This window comes from Rhipicephalus sanguineus, chromosome 11, assembly GCF_013339695.2.
Source record: "Rhipicephalus sanguineus isolate Rsan-2018 chromosome 11, BIME_Rsan_1.4, whole genome shotgun sequence".
NCBI classification, from domain to species: domain Eukaryota; kingdom Metazoa; phylum Arthropoda; class Arachnida; order Ixodida; family Ixodidae; genus Rhipicephalus; species Rhipicephalus sanguineus.
The window spans coordinates 47,698,274-47,720,931 of record NC_051186.1 but is presented as its reverse complement, the minus strand read 5'-3'; positions in this window follow the sequence as shown (position 1 = coordinate 47,720,931).

The window sequence follows — 22,658 nt, the reverse complement described above, 5'->3', positions numbered from 1 at the left end:
GGGAAGTATCGTATCGGATACATTTTTTTCGGGGAGTATCTTGTATCTGTATCTCAAATACTTCTTGCCAGAGTATCTTGTATCGTATCGCGATTCAATTTCAATGTATCTTTGTCCAGCCCTGGGATTTAGGTGTATCCTACCATTCGCGATATGTGCTTGGTTGATATGAAGATTTACAAGTTTTACGGTAATTTTTGCATTGCAATGTTCAACAACGCTACGTGGAAAGAGAGTTGTCGCTGTAAGACCACTGAACACGTCATGAGCGAACGTTGTCGCCAAAGTGAGCAGAGACAACCGCTCGTGACCACGCGCGTTGGTCACAACCGAACGTAGCGCGCTCGCGCGCGCGCATGTGTGTTTGTGTGTATGAGCGCGTGTGCGTGCGTGCGCGCACACGCGTGCGCTTTCGCCACACAGCCGCATCCATTATAAGTGGAGGCAACCTACTGCAGTGCAAGCGTTTTCTCCCCGCTAAATCAGCTGCGACTCACTGAGGACAGCTATGCAAGCTTCGCGAACTGGCCGGAAACTTGCGAGGCGATGAATACGCTTGCAGTCAGTGCCGCGTGGTGACGCAAGCGCGCGTACAGCGTACGTCCTACGTTAATGTGCCGCGTAGGCTGCTCGTAATGCGAGTTAATGAGGCGATGAAAGCATCCCTTACCACTCTGTCGTGGTCCGGTCTGCATCGCATAAAGGGGTAAAAATGTGAGCCGGGGCTGACCCCCGGAAACAACCCTTTATTGCGCAAGCTATAATCAAGAAAAAAAAAAAAACCAGGGATAGTATCACGTGATTGAGCGAAATAGAAGTATAGGTGAATCAGCTCTTTTTTGTGCGTGTGCAGATCGACAGAAATAAAAACAAAATAAAAAATTAAGAGGAGAGGAAAGTTCTACTTAGCGCGATGAGGCGCAGTCTCGACTCCTTGGCGTGATGGAATTAGAGGACGTCTTTCCTGCGCTAAGTGAATCAAAAGGCAATGAGTGAGCACTCCTGAGGAAGGAGGCGGGGTAGTGCCTGCACTCTAAACGCTCACCGAGAGCTGTAAAGTAAAAGACAAAAAGAGTGAGTCAAACGACAAAGGTGTCATTTCTTCCGTGTGATGTGACAGGCTAGCTGCTGCGCTGAAAAATAAAAAAAACTTCGGTAAAATTGAGTTTTTGAGAGTGGAACAGAATAAGCCCTTACGCAGTTTTTAGGCATCAAGTGACGCGTGTAATGACATCAGACACTTTAAAACTAGCCCGTCTTTCCTGTTTACGAGAAAATCTTTCAATTTTGTAAATCTCGTTCTAACATCGATATTCGCACTCTTAAGACAAATGGCGGCCATTCACAAGATCTTCTATGCCATATGAGGGCTACACTGAAAGCTGTTGTGCTTCAATAACCATAACTGTTGGGGTTTTACTTCCCAAGACCACGTTATGATTATGACAGACGCCGTAGCGGAACGCCTCCGGAAATTTCGTCCCCCTGGGGTTCTTTAACGTGCGCCTAAATGTAACTATACGGGGCTATAGCATTTTGCCTCCATTTAAACGCGGCCACGGCGGCCGGGATTCGATCTCACGACCTTCGGGTCAGCATTTGAGCACCGTAACAACTATAGATATAGTACACCGCGGCGGGTAACTGCTGTGCTTCGATATGTATGAATAATATTAATGTTTACTCGTATAGAGCACCTGTTTACAGTCAGCGCTGGTAACGACTTTCATGAAAACGCATTTTGATAGCACACTCTCGAGAAAGATTGATATCAACAGTGCAGCATAACCTATCTGCAATTGTCGAGTTCTTCGGTGTGGAATGAACGCTTTCCCTGCTTTTCTTTATATGAGAGTTGTGGTTGTTAGCACTGTCATGTATGTTATCGTCTTTCATAAGGAGGGAAGGGAGTGGGGGGTGGGGTGGGGTAGGATTTGAGGCGGGGATGTGCCGGAAGAAGATAATCCGACCGAACATTGGGGCGATCAAATCCGACCACAAGTCCCACACAGGCTTACCTCTGCGTTTTTACACTTATGGCCGCCTACGTGACCTTTTATTTTGTATTTTCCTCGACGCCTTCTCTGGTCATTCATGGTGGTACTTACGACTAGCACGGAAGAAATTGGCAAAGCAAACACTTGCCATAAAGGGCGGTTCGAACAAATGGCTGCTTTCCCGAGTCGAGAATGTCCGCTGCAGCTAGGGATTACCGAGAGTGACGGCAACGTTCGTGAGGGTTTATAAAGCGGTCTATCCGGTCTTGTGCACCTTTCTTGTTTTTTTTTGTCTTTTTTTGCTTTACTTTTGGTTGTTACAATATTGTCAGTTCTCCGAAATCACAAGTACAGAATCGGCCTTTCTCGGAGTTTGAAATGTAGACATAACGACAACTGAAACATGGATGATCTAGATGTATTAAAAATGAGAAATTGCTTGTGTTGCGTCGCACAGAATAAAAAAGCGTCGCTGTGAGTCGCAATAATAATAATAATAATAATAATAATAATAATAATAATAATAATAATAATAATAATAATAATAATAATATATATTATTATTATTATTATTATTATTATTATTATTATTATTATTAATATTATTATTATTATTATTATTATTATTAGTGGAACAAGTACTTGAACTCGCGTATGCATCGATCTCTACAACAAAGGACTTGTCCAGATAATTCCCGATGGCCGGCTGCTTTCTAACAACGACAGGCCTTACATGAATATGTCTGCCCCACATTCACATATAGAGCTACTTCAAGGGTTCTTAGGCCTTCTTTTTGTCGACCGTAGGCACCTAGTTTTAATTACTCGTACGTCCGAAATTTGGGACTCGCATGGCTAACGCGAAATCAGCGTGATTGGATGCGAAATGTACTGTTTTCGGGTGTCTTTTGTTCTGCTACTTGTGTTGCTGAATCTCAATTTGGTATGTGCAATCTCAACAACTTAACAATGGCGTTTTAATAGCGGAGAAGAGACTGTTGGACTAGTTGGCTCCATTAACACACCAAACACAGCTCGATCACACAGGAAAGATCCTCACGTACGCAAATTAGCATTTTCCAGATAGGCAGCTTCCCTTCCGCTCATTACAATCGACGCTGTACTGATGCAGTCAGCGCACGTCATTTCGTATTTCGCGTACCGTCGTTACAGCGCTGTGGCGTCATTAAAAACTCACAGGGTTCCTTATGCATTCCTCTAAAAAGACTCGAAGGCGAAAGCCATCTTCTTTTTCTCCTCAGTCGGTTGTTTTGAACCACCCCATCTCTCCCGAAAGCTTTCTGCACCCAACGTGGTTTTGAACAGCCTCCAAGATCGGAGGACTTGCAAGCTTTCTGCACCCAACGTGGTTTTCAACTGCCTCCAGGATCGGAGGCACCCAACGTGGTTTTGAACTGCTTCCAAGATCGGAGGCCTTGCAAGCTTTCTGCACCCAACGTGGCTTTGAACTGCCTGCGCTATCTGTCTACCTTTGACCAAGCGACCATGTCATGCGGTGGTGTCGTAATTTGACATGAGGTCACGTGACGTTGTGGTGCCGAAACAAAATTTGGCGATATGAGACGTCATATCGTGACGTCATCCCGTCATGATTTTTACGTCGCTCGTGTTGACGCCGATGCAAACGGTCCATTTTCGTGCTGGACGAGGAGTCTAAGGCTTTCGCCATAATAGTTAGGATTCCGTGTGCGCTTATACAATTGGCCAAATAACTAGTGCTGCAATAAAATTCAATATGACATCAATTACACGTTACTTCCTCCAGTATACAAATGCTGCCGAGAGAAAGGCTTCGCTCTCTGCCGGCGCCGCAAAGTCGTAAAACGTGGAACACATAGCCCTTACACCGCTGTCTTCGACTCATCGCTTCTATCGACTCGTCTCGCGCCATCGCACCTGTTCAAACCTACTCCCCAGCAGTGCATTTCCATCATCGACCTGCGTCGCTGACCCCCCCCCCCCCTTCTAATCACATTCGTGCTTCCCACGCGGACTACTGCAAAGAATGGGTCTCACGCTAACAGCCATTTGCTGCGTCACGTCTCCAACCTAAGAGCTCCCAGCAGCCCCGGACAATGTGTCAGTCCGCCTGTAGAGGACTGAGGCTCAATCGATGAACGCGAAACGAACGACAATGCCGAGGAGTAGCGGTTAAATACGGTGGTCGACCCCCGGAACCTTTCACCGATGACGATCGTATTCAATGAAAACGAGGGGCGAAGCGAGCCAGGAGCTCTCCGACATTCGCGCAAATTATAGGGGACTACGGAAACGCGATAGCAAACGCCGCTGTTATTCGCGTCTGGAGTTACGTGCAGAACGACTGCGTTACCCAGGTGCAGTGACTCGGCCATTGATTACCTTCCAAGTGTCGAAGGTTGCGCCGTGATGCCGATGTACTTATAAGGTAACATCGGTTAGGTTATTCGCTGATGTTGTTACTTAGGAGCAATGTTCCTCCGAAAAACTGTTCATGTGGCAGCGTAAGGTTCACACGTAAGGCGTGAGTCTCGGAAAGCCCCGCCTGGTGGCCTTACTTCGCTTCAACGGTACACTGCAGTAGCAAAGCACTACACTCTTGCACATGGCAGCGTTTACCTACTCTGCACTCAACTAGCAAAAAAGACAAAGAAACCGCACTCTCGGAAGGCTACTTATCCTGTTTCATCGATGCGCTCGACGGCTCTTCTGATCGTCCAAGCAAGTCGACCAAGCCTATAGCGCAGGACGAGATCACGTGGTAGAGTACTCACGAAAGTGCGTCTGGTAGCGGGACTTCTGAGGTAGCGCGGCTTGGAAAGATTCGACTGGCGTTCCGCTGGCCGCCATTGTAACCTCCGTATGACCAGCAACCGTAACGTCCCGCCCCCTGGAGGAGTCAACAGCATTGATTATTTTTGTCTCGTCCTTTTATCAGAGAAATCAAATGACATGCAACGCTTATGCCGCGCTGTCATCCCTTTCCACGGCGGTACGAAACGCGCGCCAAAACGGACTACTTGGCGTAGGAGTACACGTGAAGAAGCCCCGCCCCCGTAGCTTTCTCTTCATTGCAAATAAATGTTGGCCGCGGGTATAAGAGAGTACTTAGCACTTTAAGTCTTCAAACGTTCTTGTAGCGAAGCTTTTATACATGGAGAAAAAACCAAATGAGTCGCAGCCTTCGCGTGTTCTTCATTAAAGCAAGAAGCAAGCCCTTGTAGGAGCATATACGGAACATTAACCGTACTTAGGCACACAATGGTGTCAACGAAAAATGAGCATAGAACGTTGCGAACCAACTGACGATTTAGTATAATCTTAACGAACCTGTATTTGCACAAGGTGAACAAGAGGGTTACAGCGAATAACACGTGAACGGCGGCTGTTATAGAAGCACCCTCCCTTAGTAGTACACAATACCGGTGTTCCAGGTGTCCGTCAAAGATAATTAAGAAACTAAAATGTGAGAACAGGGCTCCTACAAAAAGAGGCAAGGAAACAATGGTGCCCTCTTTGACAACATGAAAACATAACCTCACTTCGGTAGCGTTAACCACACACGCTGCAGTTGACGCAACAAGTGCGCTTGGCCAATGCACAGAAACAAACGGATAAAGATGGGTTTTTAAGAGAAAAAAACACATTGTTGCACCTAACTCGAGAGTAGAGCGGTACACCTATACAGTCGTTGTCGAGTAGTCTAATGGCGCCAGCAGAGCGCGGCCACTGCCCCCTGGTGGCAAGGGCGTTTGCATTTCAATGGGGTGTCCCGTAGCGGTTTTAGCGATGGCGCTGTGGAGCCCCTTTCCAGCACGGGGAAGTTATAGAAGAGATGGGAAAGGTTACTAAAGAAAGGAGAAGGCCCAACAGGGGGGATACAAGAATCGCTTCCTGGTACGGGGTTGCGTCCTCAATGGCACGGGGAGGCGTTTCTCTATTGTAAGGGCTGGCTGTTAGCTTCTTTCACTGGTTATTTGAATAGCGACTTGTCTCTCGTGCCGATTTTTACGTCATTTGCCTCTATTTCTTGGTCGGATGTCGTTGTCCCTTTGCCAGTGTTCCTTTCAAACAGTTCAAGGTGATAGCAAAGCGTTAGGTTCAATAACGAGATGCATGAAGATAGACTTGCTTCGATATAATGTTTCCGAGTACAAAACGCACTTTCAGAGAGACATTAACCAGTCTTCACTGCTACTGTGTTCCTTCTTGTAGCAGATAAGAGATAATTTATTTGGAATGCGACCCCTTACCGCGAGGAAGAATGTTTTATGAAATAGTTTCAAAAAGTTTTCTTATTGAGTGGTATATTAAAAACATGCATTCACAAGACACCTGGGTATTCAAAATAAAATACATATATTGCACATAGATTTGTCCATTTCCCCTTTAATGTCGTAAATTCAAAAGAAGCAAGAAAGAAAAGAAGTGAGGGAGATAGAAGTAAAGTATGTTATTCTATTAGCGTTAGCTTCAGCATTAAAAATAGTTAGCAGTACTTCTACAGTCGGGTCTTCACATGTATGAATGTTCATCATTTCCGTTATATTTTTCTTTGTTTTTCTCATTTCGACTTACACAAGCGTTGTTTGTGTCCTTCCTGCTAAAATCGCTAATGGGATTAGCAGTATGTTCTAAATAAATATAATAGGTAAATAAAAATCACCTTCTGCTGGTTTTACAGCAGTTCTTGTATTTTCAATTTAGTATTTCTGAATCGACCTTTAAAGATTTATGTCGAGGAATGAGGTGCTTATAATTTCCCCATAAAGTCCACATACTGACAAAAGCGATTGGCATCTGGAACCGCTTATTCACCTCAAGCTTGCCTTACCAAGCCCAGTAACATTTGTTAGGCTAAAGGTGCATGAATCCGCCTTTCACAAAGTTCGAAACCGAGAAAACGACTTCCACACCGATTGCAATATGCAAATGCGTACCTCGACAGTAGCTCTTAAATCCGCCTTTCTATAATGCGCTCACTAAAACGCTCACCTTTCGTTTCCATTCTTCAGATGCCCAAAGGGATTCCAATGTCCAGCTTAAGCTTAGCTTGCTGACCCCTTGCGGAAGAGGGTCTCGAGTCAGAGATGACAACGGGCCTGCGCATACAAACGAGCTGCATTATAAGTCAGCTTCGCGACACGCAGCTCACCGACCGTTTGATTTAAACACAGAAGACCTCAAAGCCAAGCTCGGGGAACCTACTTTTACGAGGTCCTCGTTGTCTCCAACTGGAATAACATTAGCCCTAGTTCGTCCAGAGGCAAGCGGAGATCAACAGCCAACGGCGTCTAACCCACAGCGGCGCATCACCTCTCTTAACGTCAGCGACGCAAGTGTAAACCCCATTCCTGACCAAGCTTCGAACTTTCACTCGGTGATCTCAGCCCTCCATGTGTTAGCATACATCTCGGCATCGCATACATTGCATGCACGCGTGGACTTGAGATCGCGCGCCGGGATCTCTACCTGCGAACGTCGAGAAAGTCGCGCTTAAAATGCGGTGGTCTATCCGCGCTATAAATCCAATTAGAAAACGGGGAGGGGGGCGGGGGGGCAGGAGGGGGTGCTATTAGTGGCAACCGTGTTTCCGCCGGCACCGTGCAGACATCCGTACTACGCTCCACGTCCAAGCCTCGTACGCTGTCAAGAGTTTGCGAGTTCCTCCTCGTCGCGCACCGCACGCTTCGTGGCGTTTCCCTGAAAGCTCTTCCAAAAGCCGAATCAGTGAAGACAGGTTACCGCTCTTGCCTGGATACGTTTCGAAGACTGCGAGGGGAAGTAACAGAAAGGTAAATATTTTATGCGCGCGTAACTGTGACATGAAATGACACTGCAAAGGACCATTGAGTGTAACGGAGCACTGGAAACATGGTCGTATCCTTAATGAGACTTTAATAGACTGCCGCCCCTCGAAACGTGCTTACACGCTTTACAAACTCGGGTATTGGAATTCTCGCCAACTCACTTGCGACGTAAAACGAAGGTTGCTTTTTCGGGCAACGACACCACAGTCCAGGTGCAATTCCGCCGATCGTTTCTTAGTGTCTGTATTGCTCGTGTTCGCATTGTGTGTTCAGTTTGTTGTGTACTTTATTTCAGCGCGACTTCAGGTAAACCAGAAGTATGAGAACAGGCATTTGGCCAACACGTTGACTGCAATAACCGTAAAGCTTAGATCCAGGATGTAATGCAGCTTTATGCTAGTAAAAAGGGCAGGCCTGAGGATACTGCAAGTGGACTCTCTCAAGGAAGTCTTTTATCGGTGGCATTCGACTTTTTTTTCTGACCAAAGTAAATAAACTAAGCTGTAACCGTGAAGTTCACTGTCGTGGGTGAGAATTATTCATATTACTGGAATAAGCAAACGTTCCAATGGTGACAAACCACCTCTTATATAAATCTCAGGTTTCCATTCAGGCAGCCAGGCAAGCAAAAGGTGTCGTATCTCTTTAAATCACCCGTCTTATCAGTGATGACACCTACCCGAAGGCTGGTTGCGTCGCGGCAACATATGGACAGTCTAGCGCGAGCCTTGAGCCCAGAACACAAGAACTATAGTGCACTTAACCGCGGGATACGCAAGTTTGTTCCAGCTCAATTCATAAAGGACTGATTTAAGGTCTACCATTTCGCGTCGGCCCTCAAAAAGGCTTCACGACATCGCTGTACTCGTCTCTATGTCCATTTCTTTTAAGGCCAGTCAACAATTTCATCTAGATGCGCACGCTGGCTGCATTTCATCGAAGTGGTTTGCATGACCTTAAAAAGAAAGTATGTTGGTATCCTGCCTATTTTTGTAGCATATGCGGGCGAACTCTACACGTTGCTGTGGGTCGCTTGGTCACTGTGTGCGCTTTATCTCTCCAGCTCAAGTAATATATCGATAACAAAACCGCGTGTTGAAATGTTTCAAGCGGGCAAGAAATACAGTATGAAGTGGGCATGGTTCACACGATCACGCCTTTCGTATTTTAGCTTCTCGTCAACCTCCTCGTCACGCCCATCAAAATTTTCAAAAGAATCCCCAAAATTGCAGCTTTTGATGGGGCTGCGGACGCTGCCATTTTATTGTTATAGCTTGTGAGTGATAACGCACTATGTACAGTCTTTGTGAAAAATCACGAGAGTGATAACGCACCATGTGCAACCTTTGTGACAAATAATGAGTGATAGCGCACTATGTACAGCCTTTGTGACAAATAATGAGAGTGATAGCGCACTATGTACAGCCTTTGTGAAAAATAATGAGAGTGATAATGCACCAGGTATAGCCTTTGTGAAAAATAATGAGAGTGATAACGCACCATGTACAGTCTTTGTGAAAAATAATAAGCCAAAGTGGTTTTCTTCGGCTATTAGCCCTGTAATACCGCTCTCTTAGCACCGATTAAGGTCCACAATTGTGTAGAAGAGATGACCACAATCTATTTTAACTTGCAGGCATCACAGCAACACCCAGACGCAAATCATTTGGGCTCTATGTTTTTGATGAAGGCGTCACATAAGAAGAGGCAGAAGGCCTGCCACTGTTGTGGCATAAAGTTTGTCTTTCACGTTGTGGGCAAGCTGGAAAGCCCTACCTTTCCGAGGACAAGAAGGCAATGTTGAAGCATCAAGTTTGCTTTTTTTTTCATTTTGGGTTAGCTGTTCTTAAGCACAGCCACTGTATCTTTGTTTTCCTGATATATTGTGCCGTGTGGTTTCTGTAAGCTCTTTTCTTTCTGTGCATTATTTCGGTTAACCCCAGTCGTGACTCGCGACTTCATTGCTGTATATATATGCCAGTTCTTCCTTCTTCAGCAGTTTTGTGCGCTCTGTTTTTGCCACAGATTCTTACCCACTGGCCCAGTGTGTCATACTTTGCCAGCTTGTCGGCTTCTGCCAACTCTAGCAATGTGTGCGTTGTCTGTGTTCTCTCTGTATTTGTTACAATATTTGTTACAATTTATTTGCAAGGCGAAATGCATTTGTTGTCTACCTTGCATTTCTGTGAGGTGCTGTTCTCATTTTGTGCTTTTTGTATGCTCAGCCTCTACCGTGCCTTGGAATAAAAACATTGCGGATAGTCTGTCTCTTTGATTGATATATATATATATATATATATATATATATATATATATATATATATATATATATATATATATATATTGACCGCTTGTTCAAAAAGAAAAACACAAGCGCGATTAATAAAACCGTAGTGAATTATAATTACCTGCATCTTTTTCTATAATAACTTACTCGAAATAAAAATTACGCCAATACCTCAATTCGCGCGAACCACTGAACTAGACAAAATAGAGAAACGCTCAATAAAAACGACAATGTCTGTGCCATTTGGGCGAAGAAAACTGGTCTGAAATCATTAACTTTCTCCATAGCCAAACGTCTGTTACGCAGAGTAATCCAAAATTCGCGCCAGTGAAACCGAAACAGGAAGCGCAGGCCACTTGCTCTCACCAACCACCAGGTGCGCTAGGGTCGATTGGGCCGCTGCGCTCTATGGGAGTGTCCTCTCTTAACTTTTTTTTATTTCTCTATGGTTTATCATTTAGATACTATGTTCTGTACGCTGGGAGAGTACCCAGTCGTTCCAAAATACATCCACGCAAAAACACTTAGTAGCAAAATGAATTATTCACCAAGACGTATGCGAAGCCTAGCGGTCAGACGGAGTGCAGATATATGTCATCACGAAAATCCGCCATAAGCGCTCTGGTGACTCCACCAAATCTGCCCGAAAAAAAGAGTAACTTTTTCGAAAACTGACGTTTAATGACCTATTGTAATTCTTTTAGAAAAATGCCTTCACGGCTTTTAAACCGACATTTTCGAGGAAAACAAATCTATGCATAAAACAGCCACGCAAATGATTGGAATGATGCTGTAAAGTCCAAGTCGTCGTCTCAGTTTTCTGAGGAAAAAAAAGAAAGAAAACTGCACGCCCACAAATCTCTTCTTGTAAAGAGCCCACAGGACGGCAAAAAATTTGGAGCTCACTCACTCACTCAAGAAATATACATTGTGCTTATGGCTCACTCAGACTACGACTCACCAAAATTTTACTCTACCGGACTCACTCATACTGCGACTCACTAAAATTTTCCTCAGCTGGACTCACTCGGACTCAAACTCACCAACATATTGAACATGTTCAGCGCAAAAAAGAACACGAAAACACAAGGAAGGGCACGACACAAGCGCTGTCTAACTGATGTTTCTGATGTCGTTAGACAGCGCTTGTGTTGTGCCCTTCCTTGTGTTTTCGTGTTCTTTTTTGCGCTGAACATGTTCAGTATGTTCCAACTAGCCCAATTTGCCACCTTACTTTACTTCACCAACATATTACTCATCCGGACTCACTCAGACTCAGACTCACGGCTTGACCAGAGTCTGAGTGAGCCTCAGTGAGCCGACTCCTGAGTCCGTTAGCGTAAAATGAGGTTTTTAGATCATGGTGTCAATGCTCTTTAACGCCAATAAGTCACATAATCCGTGCTCTACGATACACCTTATGATCTTGCACCATCAAATACGTGTTATCAGTGGTTTACACTCAGTAAGGACATTTTTATGAAATAAGCTACTCACACGAGATATTTTTATGACGAACTTGCCGTGAAAGAGTTTGCTGGGGGAAGTAATGGCAACTCCCCCCCACCCCCCCCCCCCCCCCAACTCACGCCTCTGATGAATAAGTATTGAGGTGGCGCATGAAGGCTAGTGAGTTGAGATACGTGTGAATAGACTTGAATATAAACGTAAGCCGATATATGGCTGATAATAATGCTGAAGATGAGTAGAGAGAACTATAGGTCAGCAGTAGAAGGTGGAGCGCACTCAGACTCACTCAAGAAATATATTTTCCGTTTAGAGCTCGCTCGAACTAATATTTCCTCAAGTGGACTCAGTCGGACTCACCAAACTTTTACTCATCCGGACTCACTCGGACTCAAACTCACCAAATTATTACTCATCCAGACTCACTCAGACACACGACCCGGTCTGAGCCTGAGTGAGTCGACTCATGAGTGAGTTTGCCGACCTATGAAAGAGCCTGTTTCACAAAAACTCCGGTGTCGGCGTCGATAGTTGTGAGCGAAAATTCGAAATAGACGCAAATAAAAATGTTAGGTTCGATGGAGAATCGAACCCAGGCCTTCTGCGTGGAAAGCAGGTGTTCTACCACACAGCCAGCCCAGTTTCTTTTTCTCTTTATTTCCGGTTGTACGTCACACAAACGGGGACAGCAGAATTATGTTACAAGACACAACAAACATGCAAGCACACATATGCCGTCAATCACTGCATGAACAACATCGAGATTTTAAATTCCTTGACAGTAAGCAGGTGCATGTAATTGTTTCGGGGGAAAACATCCCATACAAATGTCATATGTACTGCGAGGATTCTTCATAACGCATATAAAATTGCGTGGCAGAAGCGTATAATCGCACCAGACGTCAAAACATGTGAAGTGCGCAACCAGTGGGTGGTTTAAAGGCTGACACATTACAAAGAGCTCAGGCATAAACAATAATCATCATCAGCAATAACATCAACAAAGTGTGCAACTGCGCAGGTGCATATGTAGCCTCACGGACGCGTAGTGGGTGCTTCGCCGATTCGCAAAAGGAAGAATTGTGGCAGAGTGGGCACTTCGCAACAGTGTACTTAAAGTAGGCATTCCAGATAGTTTTAAACGGCCAATGTTACGCGCAGAGACTTTCCTTGCGGCACGGTTGCGGTGTCCACCAATGAGTAGGCGATGGGAACAGGGCCCGATTGGGCTATCCCGTTCTACTCTTGAAAGCGGAGTTCGAGCGTCCTACAAGTTTTTTCTGAGTTCCCGAATAGAAAGTAAGAACCAAGGAGGATAAAAAAAACGGTTGGTAATGTGATGAAGAAGTGCACCCTGAAGAGCTATACCGTCTGATCGTCAGCGCTACGCAGAAAGGGCTCGTGCTGAACGTTGTTGCTGTTCGCGCTGGCTAGGCCGACGATTCTATACTGTCTTATACTACAGTTTCTGTCCTCGAGGCCGTGTCTCAGCTCTTTATTATAGTAAGAATATGTTGGCAGACACTTATTGCATTGAAAGACAACAAGTTCTTGCCTGTGAAGTTAATTGCTCGTCACAGTTGGGAGCGAGGACATACGGATGCGCCGCCAGGCGGAAAGCTATCCTAAGCGTAGTGCGCTGCAGCTTTCGTGCTGCCATTGTCTATCGTCTTTTTTCTATAATTATCCTTCCCGAAACACTTAGATTTCTCGTGACGTTGTTATCGCTCGTTAACGCAGCTTCAATGAATCATACATTCTGAAAGCGAAGACACGTGACCTGCACAATAAGAGTGACACAAGGGAAGTGAAACTGTTGAGGGATCGTGCCCGACCGAACCACTCTCGCTCTCCATGTTTATTGCTGCGACTGAACTACGAAAAAGAGAGAAGCTTTTATTAAAAATGCCTTTTTAAGTGCAACAACGCAGGCCATTTCAGTTTGACAGTGCGTATAATGGAACAACCGGAAGCTTCTCAGCGGGAATCGCCTCGCGCGATGGCAGTCAATGCAAAACGCGACGAATATGGCTACTGACACGAGCAGCTCCTTTGACTTCAAACTACGGCTGGTGCCATTTGAAATGGGTTGGGGTCCGCTATCGCGCACGCGTGTTTGAGTGGCGCGAGGCGAATGGGGTTATTCTTTTTTGTAGTGGTGGGAGTCAAAACGATCCCCTTTGTCAGTTATGACGCGTCGGTGGTGGCGGCGTTCTTGAGCGCTACGCGCCGTTTGAGCACCAACAGCGTGAGAGATTCCCCTGTCTGCTCCCCCCTCCCCAAACACACACACACACACACACACACATATATATATATATATATATATATATATATATATATATATATATATATATATATATATATATATATATATATATATAAGTGTGAAGAAAGTAAAGTGGACGAAAAGATAACTTGCCGACGGCAGGGCCCGAACCTGCGACCTTCATGTGACGCGTCCGATGCTCTACCACTGAGCTACGGCGGCGGTCATCCACCCGTCCACTTTACAGGGTATATACGTGCATTTAAACCTAGGAGTCCCTGCCGGCGGCAAGTTATCTTTACGTCCTCTTTACTTTCTTCACATTTATATCCCAAGTATTACAAATAATATCCCCTATACTTTCCTTGGCATTACTGTCTGTTAGTTCTAATAATATTGTGTCTAATATATATAGATACAGCTGCTGTAGATACAGTGTTTGGTTCGGGACTCGTTAAATGCAACCGAGTGGTCGAGAGGTATTGTTCATTGCCTAAACTTCAAAGTGCGTTGCCACTGTACAAGTCCGTGTCAGCCTACATAGCGTATGCTCCTAGTGTCGGTGTTAGGCACATGCCTCTTCGTTGTTGTTGTTGTTGTTGTGAAAGGCGTCAGCGCCAGGCCTTTCTGTTCTGTTCTAGCTGGCTTGCCGTGGAGGGGTTGTGGTTGATATCTCCTCGGCTACTCCATCTCTCTAAGTTCTACAGCGCAAAAAAAGGTTTGCCATAAATGAAAATTAACAAGAAAAAAAACGTATAACAAACTGAGACAAAAAGAAATATAAAATAACATGACATTCAACAGTTCTTTTTTAGGAGTTCACTTTGTAGTAGAACGTTCACAGGCACACATTTCTGTCCGAGTTCTACCGCTTTTTACTCCTTCTTTCGCATGCGATGGTTTTCCTGTTCGCGCTAATAGGTATTCCTCAGAAATCTTATCCTTCGTGAGCGCTTGCACGTATGCTCAAACGTAACGTAATACCAATCTGCAAAGTTCAGGGAAAAAAACCACCACCAGCCAGGACTTGGATTAAGGGGACACCACTGCTGAAAAAAAGTTTCCATTGACCATTAGCGCAGATTAATGCCTGCATCAGAGGGTGCTATTGTTTAGTCCCGGTAACAGCTAACGAAGTTTGTTCTCGGCTACTTTTCCTTTTTTTTCGACCGCTATCATAACTGGTGTCTGCATTTGACGCGAGGCGTGGCTTGTGGTGGTTCCAAGAGACGTCCGCATACGCGGAATGATGTCCTTCCGGCATGGAAGCCGGTGCTTCCGGTTTTTGAAGAGGAAACAAGGGAAAGAGAAATAGGGGATGGTAGCACATCAACCAGATATGAGTGGCCTCCCTCGTATGGGATAGAGAGTACCGAAGGTTAACAACAGTGCACTTACGCGCCACAAGAGTGCGTAGGGTCTGTTTCCCCTCATAGAATGGCTCATCAATCTTTTCCAGTACTACTACATATGAAGCTGTCTCTTCCCTTTTCCCGCATCTGTATAGACTGCTTCGCGAGTCTGAGCAGCTTTAGATCAAGGAAAAAGATGACGCCCTACGCGTACGTTTTGTATTTTAACGCGACAGAGTTAAAGAGCTCGTTTGGCAGAAATTCTGGTGTCAGCGTCGTTCAGTTGTGATCGAAAAATCGGCGTTGACCGACAAGTCGATAAAGATGCAATAAAATAAATAATAAAAATCTTCAGTTCGAGTAAGAATCGAACGCAGGCCTTCTACGTAGCAAGCTAGTGTTCTAACACAGAGGCACGCCATTGCTTGAAACTGTTTCGGAAAAAAATTCTATATTAATGTCATATAGGTAGAGGAGTCCCCTTGACGCATGTATTATTGCGTGGCAGAAGCGTATTGGTTGTGCTGCTTCAGCAGCAACTGTGAACTTTGATTCTAGGGGCGCGGTCGCGATGACCGGCGCGCGCGCTATCTCGGCAGGCATCAGCAGTCAGCTCATATACCATTCTCCGTGCTGCGCTCTCAACGCGAAGTGACTGTGCGAAAACAACATGTCTCCCTGGAGCGGCCGTATTCTCTTACACCAGCGTTTTGTAGAGTTACGCCAAATCGGATCCAAAAGGGTTAGCTGCCAGCCTTACTTCGTATAACGTAACAATTTGTTGCTATCGCATTCATTGCTTCGCCCTTGCGGTAAAACTGTTCTTTTTTTTGTGCACGTGTCCTGAGGCAAGACTAGGGAGCCTTCATGTGTGCGCGCCCCCTCCGTTTTAAACGGAGGGGGCCCGCACACATGAAGGCTCCCTATGATGCATAAAGTGAAAGTAATACGACAAAGAACGCAATGAAATAAGACGAAGAGACACATTATTCACACTCCCAGGCTTCCCTCTCTCCCCCTTCCACTCTCTCCTCGCTGTAGGAGCCGGGAGCCATGAGTTATGATGTGGTGAGCCCGCTCCAACGCGGCTGAATGACCACCACCCAAGGGGGAGAGAGACCCTAGATGATAGTGACACCGCGCAACACCACTCGTCCGGGCACTGTTGCCTGACTGGCATGAGGTCAAAAGCGAGCGCCAATGCGTCCATAAAAGCGAAGGAAAACTAAAGAAACAGAAGATGCGTAGACGCAAGAAGTATATCCGTTGCTCCAGCGGCCTCGAGTTATGAAGAAGCCTGGAGGCCCCGAAGGACATTTATATTCTCTATATCCCGGGGGAAAACTCGTGGCGTATTGCGTTATTTCTTTCACTTTCATCGAAAAGTGTGTCGAGGAGCATCGCGACTTTTTCTTGTTCGTTCGGATAACTTAGGAAACGCACAGAGAACGCAATGACTTATCGTTGATCTACTGCCTGCCCGCCAGGCCACGAGAAATGGACTCGCGGTCGGCTCACGCTTCCGGAACTAATATACCAGATTCCACAGGAATGTGGTTTCCTCCCACATCCCTCTTTGCACGTTGGCTAAGTGAAAAACGCGTCGAGAGAGGCGATCAGCCATCAGCGTTCCATTTCGTGATGAAACCTTTGTCACCGCTTGTGCGTATAGCAATTTATTATAGCGATTTCGTGGCCCCAGAGTGAGACCAAGCCCATAGCAAGAGTGGTGGGCTACGTCATTTAATAAAAGATATCTGTGAGTAAAAAGAAAAAGAAACGCTCAGATACACCGTCCAGAATTACCACTAGCTAGTACGCGATTTTCCCTGCAGCTTATTGTTATACGTACGATCACTAGACCGCTGACTCCGTCCGCACAACTCGGCAACTCGCTATAGCCGGGTGCAACTTAAGAAGTCTGAGGCATTTCCTCATTGAAGGCGGACGCAAACAAGTCTCCACCAATAGTCGCGTACTCCAGACTGGCGCCATCAGCAGGACGGCCGGTGTCCCCGCCTTCAGGGACTATACACGCGCTATCCGCACACCCGCTCCGCACGTGGCGGGACAACTGCCGCCCGCAAACGGAGGAGGAAATACCGGTACCCCGTGTGCGACGATTGGCGTCGTTCCGGTTTTTCCTCCTCCGTTTGCGGGCGGCAGGTGTCCCGCCATGTGCGGAGCGGGTGTGCGGATAGCGCGTGTATAGTCCCTCAGAGAACATTTCCCAGCGCATGACCGGGGCTATTTCTTTAGTCGCGGAGGCGATCGGCTGCCGCCCTTCGATCATCTGGGCGGAGCGTCTCCCGACTTCTTATGTTGTATCCGACTATACTTGGTTGGCGTTGGATGTTATCAGTATACTGGTATCATCCGTTGACAATTCTGCAAGTTTGCGCTGTAATAACTCGACTTTAACTGGTATGCTGCCTAATAACAGGTAATAACTCCATAGCTCATATTCAGCTGGGCAGACAGCTGTAATAAAGCGCTATTCGATCGTTCGATTTTTAAGGGAGATATTCTACGGTAGAGAGAACCCGACCCCTTCCACACGCACATACACACTTAACATGGATATCGATTTGGCAGAGTAAACTAAGCCAATGCCAGACAGACTACAATCAAAGCTGAAACAATTCGTATGCAGAACGATAAGCTGGGATGACGTTGGGCGGTTCTGATATCATTGCAGAACACACGTCATTGCAGGCTTTCTTTTTGAAGTTTATACGGCAGGCAGCTTAAACGACACTGGGGGCTGTGCAACATAGCAGCATCAGAACACCTTAATCGATTAAAGCTTAACAACAGAGCTTCGTCTGTTGTCTTTGGTGCGTCTGTTTTTCTGCGCTGCATACTGTTAACACGCATCACCACTTCGCTCAACAAATCACTCTCCTAGGCACAACGTATAAAGACGGATACACGGACCCATATCCCTGGTGCGGAGGCAGCCGGACACTACCGCACATAACATATATCTGCCCAGAGAGACCACTCTTGGTCGACTCTGGGGATACAGGACAAAAATGAACGGAGTCGTGGGATGCGCGAGTTGCCGATCTGACTTTGGGAAGCCAGCTGGCGACCCTGGGTCAGTCCCGTCGAGGTGCTGTGGCCAGGAGGTCCCTGGAAAGAGGGCCTCGCCCGCAGTAATCCACCCCTTGCTTTCTTTCATAAAAGTTTATTTTCTCCTTAACCAGCGAAACTTATCCATAAATCTAACCAATAATTGTCCTAAAGGAGCAATTTTAGTCTGTGCCGACTCCGGCTGAGCTGCTAGAACAACATACTATTCTGCGAGGCTGATTGTAGCCGAAAGAAACAAAAAACAAAAACAAAATGGCACTCTGCGGTTTCAGTAGTTGCAGTGCAGTAACCCGATCGCTCAGTATAATAAACATGGTGAAACCCAAACAAAAAGAGGGTTTCGCGGAGCATCGCCAGCCACATTCGTTAACTCATGCGTCCAGCTCTTCATTCACGCCATCTGCACTAATAGGGGATATTTAAACAAGGGTGAATATGCATATGACTCACGAGCCAGCATAAGACCGACGCTGTGTAGGGGGAGCCACTATGAGTAATTCGATTGCGGCTCATTTGGGAGACCAGCCGAACGCCGACCCTCTCCGGCACAGAGCCGCAAAGTAAGTCAGTGCTCTGCACCGTTTTGCTTTCTTATTGGACACGTAGTAAACTCGGCGTTAATGATTTATGAAATGCCAGCCGCCTGTCACGGGGCTTACCCGCGCTGCAGCGGAATGGCATTTTCTAGTGGTGCCCGTTTCAAGGTTGAGTATGTGCGATGCCTAAACAGTGTCCCCCGACATGATGCCCCGGTTGACACGAACGCAAACTATTCGCCGCCGTGAAGCGTCACTAGGGATTTGGAAGACCCCTGCCTCTCCACAAAGATTCGCAGATCGGTTTAGTGGTGGGGTGATAGTTTAATTGCATCTATCGCCCGAAGTCCCTAGATTGAACAGGCGGTCAGCCGAGCCCACTTAATTATGCTAGGCTCGACTGGAGTGAGCTGCTGTAAGAGTTTGTCGGGTGATTAATGGTACTGCTCAGCTGAAATCAGAAGCCTCGCGACACGACTTGTAAAGTGTCAGTGATATATCCCTGCCGTTGTTAGATTTAGCGAGCTTTTTTAGTGCCTTGCAGGACAAAATATAAGCAACAATTAGTCAATATTGCTTGTTTTATTCAACAGCTAGCAACATTGCTTGCCAGGGTGAACGTTTGAGATCTATCAGATATGTTGTTTGATGACAGAATGATGTTTGTAGGATCGGGACTTAGGCCTAGGATCGAGACTTAGGCCTTCACGATTTCGTGATTATTGCGCTTAAGCTTCAATTCGCAATCTCTTTACAACTCTTGTGGTAATAAATGTATACAAGACAACAGACGACATAACTTTTTCTTCTGTACATACTTCGCGTCTACTTCTATCAGAAAAACGCCGAAAAGCCTGGGAGTAGGCAGAATATTCTATATGTAGTCTACAACCAATACATACTGCTTTAATTAGTATTCATTAGCCCCTTTTCCGACGTCTTTACCACTCTCTCTTTACCCTCATGATGTCTTATTAATTTACCCTAATATCCACCGACTCTAGGTTCTCATCGTGTTGCGCAGCAACGGGCTTAACACGTACCGACAGCTGCTGATGGTGTGTAGTTTGAGGTTAGAGCACTACGCCGAAGCCACAGGTTCGCGCTAAGAGCTCGAATCCCCGACCACATGAGAGTTCATCGACGCGTGAAACAGAATTCCAAAACGTCTACCAGCCTGTGAGAGACCGCGTCTCCCTAATTAACGGCATATAGCTGCGGGAAATGAATGGCTTGGGACTTCCCTCGTCTAAGACCTACGGGAAGCGAAATCTCCCTTCGTGCAGCTACCCATCCATCCACGGTCTCAACTGTACACGCTATAGTGTGCTTCGACAAACCCCCTTTCTTTTTACCCCTGCACTGAAACTTCAGTTCCGCATCGCGCTTAACGAAGCAGGGGCGAATGCACTCACGTTAATTACGTCACGCAGATGAGAGAAGGACGGTTCCCCGTGTATGCCCGTAATCGTGAATGGAAATGAGCTATAGACTCCCGGTGACTGTGCTAGCCATCCCAAATTTCTTCCACTTCAAGTGTGATGACGTTCTTTTATGTTCTTTCTTTCTCTTTTTGTTCATTCGAATCAACATCCTGTTCGTTATGCCGAAGAAATGTCCAAGCTAAATGACGACGAACAAGAAAAAGCAAATAGACGCGGGTGCTGACCTGTCAGTACAGTCACCGTTCATTAATCTCGTGTTCTAACTCGTACAACTTTTTACGATCTTATGCTAATTTCTTTGATTCAGACGAGTCACCGGGTATTTGCACTTACCATCTAAAACCGCACTACGCTAATGGATGATGACGACTTGCACGCGTAAAGAAGGAGCTGAGTTATGAAATATATAACCATGGTGGCTATTATAACACAACAAGTAACGGCTGCCAGCGAAGCAGATGATAGATAGAAAAAGACGAGAAAAAGGTATACATCTGGTATCGCAGTGATATTATCTTCATTATTCATTGCGTTAGGAACATTTCCTTTTACATCGTCATGATGCCGCTTGTATGTGAATACAATGTATGTGAATAGTAGTTTATTGTATGTAGTTTATTGTATGTGAATAGTAGTTTCATCGCTTGCCACATGCAATAGACATTTAGAGAGTATCGGTCAGCTCGGCAAACTTTAATGGCACCTTGAAGGCACGTAATAAGTCACTGTCAGCACACGCCCAAGAGACAAAAAACTCAGTTTGTGTTTTACCTCTTTTTTATTCAATTTTAACTTTTTATATATATTTTTTTCTCTCTCTCTCTTTGTGTCTTTCAGTCCCCTTCCCCACGCAGAGTAGCAAGTCAGCGAAATTACACACGCCGGCTAAATTCTCTGCCTTTCAATAAAGAGCTCTCTCTCTCTCTCTCTCTCTCTCTCTATTGTACGTGCAACACGTCAATCATGTTTTGGTGTTGCAGCGAGAACGTGTTTTCACATGTGTGTCTCCGTGGTCTTTTTCCATGTCCTGGCTTTACTGTTAGAGCTCTGACAGTTTTTAATAGCCATGTTCCGTTGTTCTTTGTGTTAATGTAAGAAATCTGTTCACTGTATGGTCAATCCCCTTGAGAGCTAAGGAGTAGCTGGCGCCTCATTTGTTCGCCAACATCTCCTCACGTCATATTAAGGAAAGTAATCGCAATGATATCCCTATCCAATCTAAGATATTAATTAAGACTTTCCCGATCGTCGTTTTCTCGATTGTACTCGTCTGCAGTGGCGCGTGAACGACACCGCACATTAATGTAATGAAGAAATGAAGGCAAGTGGTTCCTGGTAATATATATATATATATATATATATATATATATATATATATATATATATATATATATATATATATATATATATATATATATATGAGAAGAAAAAAGCAAGGAAGAAGACCCTAATTGCGTAATACTGGGGCTCCTTCGAGACTTCCGGAATATCTCGTACGTCACACTCGGCTGACAGATTGCTCGGCGTGCAATCCTGACAGCCACTGGAGCACCCGCCGAACAACATCTGAGCATCCGGAGAATTGCTGGGAGAAGAGAAGGTACACTGAGCATTGCTAAACACTTGCCGACACCTCTTTCTTTTTTTTTTTTTAGGGGCAGGATGGGGGGCGGGGGGGGAGTGTTAAAATCTTACTAGCCTGCCCCCACTCCTCTCGCTCCCGTCCACAAAAGTAGGGACGGTGCGCAATTCACTGTGTCAGGCATTCAACATTTTCCATGTGCTATCGGCGTCAAATGAAACCGAAACACCCGCAAGCCTTCGCAGTGGTATAGTGTGCGCCCTCCAGTTATTACCATGAACAGGCACGCATATGTGCAGTGCTGCCAAACCGGAAGCTCGCGCCTGTCAATGGTGATGACTGGAGGGCGTGCACTATATCACTGCGAATACTTGCCGCTGTTCGGGTTTCATTTGATGCCGATAGTACTTAACCAACAAAAACATCGGATGCTAACTTCCACCATTAGTCACTTTGTGGATGAGTTAATTGTGAAAACATGCGGGAGAAACCCATCATGCCCTTTTAAGCTTCTAAGTCTTCAGGACACGACTCAATGAAATCCGCAGACGATCAAGCCAAGGAAGGCATAGGGCAGATAGTCTGTAGCCTAACTATCGTGCAGTAATTACGATATAAATGAGAAATAATAAATAAAGTGGACGAAAAAAGGTTTTGATGGCGGTAGGCACCGAACCTATATTATTCGGATAACGTCTTATCCGAACGGTGTAGGCTTGGTCTCTACCGCAGGCAATCCACTTTCATTTATGTTCCTTTCCAATATGTCATAACTGGAAAACATAAAACTACGCCTCCAACAGGACACAACAAGAAA